This window comes from Macrobrachium rosenbergii, chromosome 41 (genome assembly GCF_040412425.1).
Source record: "Macrobrachium rosenbergii isolate ZJJX-2024 chromosome 41, ASM4041242v1, whole genome shotgun sequence".
NCBI classification, from domain to species: domain Eukaryota; kingdom Metazoa; phylum Arthropoda; class Malacostraca; order Decapoda; family Palaemonidae; genus Macrobrachium; species Macrobrachium rosenbergii.
The window spans coordinates 69,649,322-69,654,414 of NC_089781.1; positions in this window are offsets into that span (position 1 = coordinate 69,649,322).

Here is a 5,093-nt window from a genome sequence, read left to right on the forward strand (position 1 = left end):
AGCACACTTTTTAGACCCCTTTGCCCAAGACACCATCAAACTAGGAGAGCTTTTGTTGGCCTCTGTAGCCAACAAGAAAAAGGAGAGATGGCAAGAACTGATAACCAGCACAGATATGACTCAGAACAGTAAGAAAGCATGGAAAACAATTAGTAAACTGAACTCGGATAAGAACACCCAAACAAGAATAGCTGCAGTAACACCTAACGCAGTAGCAAAACAACTTCTTCTTAATATTAGGAAAGCCATATAACAAAGAACGAGGATATCTCCAAGAAGCCATGAAACACCTTAAACCTGGAAAAGCTGCTGGGCTGGATGACATTACATCTGAGATAATACTGCACTTTGGTAACAAGACTAAATCATGAGTAGTGGCACTTCTTAACAACTGTGCAAAAACATTCCAGATCCCAAAATTAAGGAAAAGAGCTAAAGTTGTGGCCTTACCAAACGTGGCAAAGACCCAAATATCCCTAAGAGCTATCGGCCAATATCTCTTCTCTGCATCTTATACAAACTGTATGAACGAATGATAATGGCCCGCATGTCTCCCACAGTCGAAGAACAACTGACACCAGACCAGGCTGGCTTCAGGGCAGGAAGATCTTGCTGTTCTCAGGTGCTTAGTCTCACTCAGTTATTTGAGGATTGCTTTGAGCTTGGGAAAATCACAGGGGCAGTATTTGTTGACCTAACAGCAGCCTATGACACCGTGAACCACAGGTTGCTTCTTTTGAAACTTGCCAAAGTTATTCGCAACTCAAGCATTGTGCATATCATCCAGTCACTGCTGAGTAACAGACATTTCTTTGTTGAAATGGACGGCAAGAGAAGCAGATGGCAAAAACAGAAAAACGGCCTCCCACAAGGGTCTGTGATTGGCCTCCATCTTTTCAACATCTATACCAACGATCAACCACAGTTTAGTGATATCCGTAGATTTATATATGCAGATAATTTGTGCCTAGCCATCCAGTCAGATTCATTTACTATCATTGAAAGCAAATTATCAGATGCTTTGAAAGATCTTAATGAATACTACAAGCAAAACTTCCTAAATGCCAACCCAGACAAAACACAGGTATGTTCTTTCCATCTTAAAAACTACCAGTCAAAAAGGGAGTTGAACATTTCATGGAATGAAAAGAAACTAAAGACTGATAGCTTCCCCATCTATTTAGGCATTACATTAAACTGAACACTATCTTTTAGGGAGCACATAAGGAAAGTAAAGGAGAAGGTAGCTACCAGGAATAACCTCCTTAGCAAACTTGCCAATTCAAATTGGGGAACAAATCCTCAAACCCTAAGGCAAACAGCTCTGGCACTCAACTACTCCACTGCCGAATACTGCTCACCAGTCTGGGAAAGATCATGTCATTCCTATAGTGTTGACGCCTAACTCAATCAAGCATGTCGCATAATTACTGGTGTCTTAAGACCAACATCCCTTCCAGTACTCTATAGATTGGCAGGCATTGCACCACCAAACATCCACCGAACAGCCCAAAGACCCAAAAATATCAACAAGAGAATGATGAAAGGCGCCCCCTCTATGATCACCAGGTGGTTAGACAAAGACTGAAATTCTGCAAGAGCTTCATAACCACCACCAGCCTCGACCCCAGGGAGTCAGCAAATTATCGCCTAGAACGCTAGAGAGAAACTGACCACTGCCCACTGGGTGAGGCCATACAGAGCCCATGTGAGTCTCTTCCCCATGGTACAAACCTCTGTAGAAAGGATTGGGTAACTCGTAATTGAGCAAGAGCTAGAGTTGGAAGGACTGGAAACAATCTATGTAAGTGGGGTCTTGCCCCCTCTACTGAGTGCCCATGTGGTCATCCCATCCAGACAATGGATCACATACTTAGTGGGTGTGAATATGGGCCAATCTGTACAGATTTGGACCTCTACGAATGCAATCAGGCCGCTATGCAGTGGATACAATGTTGGCACGATAAGATATGACGATGATGATGATTATTATTAATTAAAAAAACGGAAAAACTGATTATATGTGGTTAGATGCTTGCATATACAAGTATAGAAATTTTAGAGTAAAAGTGGATCTAAAACAACGCTGTTCCTATATCTTTCCGACTATTAAGAATGGTGTCATGCGATAAGTCCGAGAAAGGATATCAGATGTTCGTAAAACTATAGGGTAATCAAATGAGTCGCGAATGGATTGTGAAATGCTTGATGCTTGTACATACTGCTTTACCAATTAAGGATTGTGAAGAAAAACTGCCGGTACTATTAAAAGAGTAGGAAGTTTTAGCAAGAAAAGGACGTTTAGGCAAGGTTAAAATGGTAAATGGAAGGCAGAAAGATGAGTCAGTGAATTTTAAATTTGATGGTAGAAGAATGAAAATGGTTTAACAGGATACCTAATTGGGAATTAAATGCCTTATTTCAAGAAAAAGTCAAGTAGTGAAATGTTAATATAGCATAGAAAGCAGTGATATAAGCACAAGAAGTCTTGTGGCTGGAACCCCTATAAATTTTATGAAGACCTGTGAGAGCAACAAATCCTCTGCCAATAAGATCGTATGTATTTCCACAAAGATAGATATTAACTCTTTGTCGAATACTCCTTCTGCCTTTGCCGCATACAGGTATATTTTCAATGCACAGACTTTGAAAACCACCGAATGATGACATCTGCTGGAACTACAGAGCAATCGTCGAAATTACTGACTGTCGATAATCAGCAAGAAGAGGCAAGTACCAGGATGAGACTTCTATATGCTGTGGAGGTGCCAAAGAATTGCAAACGGATCCAATAGCATTCTGAAGATAGAAGGACACCCAAACTAGCATTTGACTAATTCTAATTTTATTCTGAGCAAATATTTTTTCTTATATTTTTAAATATTTGTTTAGCAAACTAACACCAACTAATCAGGATGGCGAAAGCTACTTGCTGAGAAGTCTATAGGCAAATAAGCTATCTCTATGGTATGAACTATGAAGCAGTATCCCTAATTATATACATGTTATTTTGAAAATATAGTTAAAATATAATTAAACACCCTTTAATAATTAGTTTACTTTGAAAATATAGTAAAAATATAATTAAACACCCTTTAATAATTAGTTTACTTTGAAAATATAGTTAAAATATAATTAAACACCCTTTAATAATTAGTAAGCTGAAAAAGTGTTTAAGTAAACTTCTCTGTTAGACACACCAGCTTTTATCAGAAAATGAGCATATCGTTTTCTGTTATGAAGCAGAAATGCAACTAACGGATCCCATAAGAAAAAACAGTTCGATAAGTTGCCTGGCAAGAAGAGTTCTCAGAATAAAAAAAAAACATAAGATTCTTCAGTCGAATTTAGCTTCTCTCTGTTCTTACTTTTAATAATTTACTTTTGCTAACTGATGTTTCATGGTAATAAACATACCATGAACATGGAAATCCCTTTGTTTTGCATATCCATTTTCATACTGATATTAGATATCTGACTTAAATTTCCTTTCTTGCACCATAAGGCCAGGATGATGTATCAAACCCAGGAACAAGGAACAAGAATTAGTTATGCGGAAAAATGAAGGAAATCAATTCATGAGAAAGCAGTGGTAGTTGGTCAGCAAGTCTTGATGAGTGTTTTGTGGATGCTCAGTGTTGTACACAGTATTGTACTGAAAAATATGAAAGGTGCTAGTTACTAGATAACAAGGAATAGATAAAAAGAAAAGTGTGTCAGTAAACATCTCTGTCAGACATAGTTCTTTGTATTAGAAAAAGACCATATCGTTTGCTGTTATGAAGTAGAACCGCAACAAACGGATCTCATAAGGAAAAATCACGGAGATTCATTAAAGGAGTAAATCACTAAAGATGAACCTTCCAACAAAAGTATAAAAAACGGTGACATTATTATTATTATTATTATTATTATTATTATTATTATTATTATTATTATTATTATTATTATTATTAATCAGAGCATTAACCCTATTCAAATGGAACAAGTCCACAGGGGTCACTGACTTGAAATTCAAGCTTCCAAAGAATATGGTGTTCGTTCGAAAGAAGTAACAGACGATAATGGGAAATACAGAGAGAGGAGATCAATTATGCATATAAGTTATATATCATTTTAAATTAGACAGTGGCCTAGGGAAGAGATATCGCTCGTATATTTCTTAGTGAAGTACTTGAATTGTTGACTGTTGATCTGAAAATTACAACCATGATACTAAAGAAAGATGAAACAGAGCAAAGTTTAAATTGAAAAAGCCTTCTGAAACAGCTAGGTCTTGCTGGAAGTTTTGAAGTAGTGTGGGTGTGAAGTGAGGTTGTGAATCCAAAAAAATATCTTTTTCTGAAAAAGATATTACATGAATACATATCAGTTCAACATTCCTAGCTTGAAACTTACAGTGACACCCCCTTAATATAATAGGAGGTCTGATGAAGATAGGAAAATAGTTCAGTAAGTATATCTCAAGTGTTTGTCTTCATGGTTGTATTAACATTCTCATCCTGGTTATCAGACGCTCTAGCAAGAATTATTATTTTTCTCAAGCGTGTTTTATTCGACGAAGGTGACTCTCTGAATCCTTAAGCGACGACTACTCGTTCCACTTACTTCCTACTGCCTCACTTATCACGTGAAATCGCCGAGCGATATTCCAGTAAGTGTTTATACACGATCCATGTCTAGTGTAACGATTTGCACTGAACTATTACACTAATCATGGATCGCGTATTAACAGTTGTTTGAATATTGCGTAATGATACAACATGGCAAGTAAAGCAATAGGAGGTAAATGGAGCGAGTAATCATCGATTAAGGATTCAGGGAGTCACCTGCATCGGGAATAAAGTCACTCATGCGCTCGCTAATTTGTTAAGTGGTTCTCTAATGCCAATGAATAGACGCTGCTGCTTCGGTGAGCTTTTGTAATATTCGGTGGCTAGATCGTATCGAATATGCACATACTGGTTCATATACATGTGTCTGTGTGTGTGTGAACCAGTATGTGCATTTCGTTACGGTCTAGCCACCGAATATTACAAAAGCTCACCGAAGCAGCAGCGTCTATTCATTGGCATTAGAGAACCACTTAACAA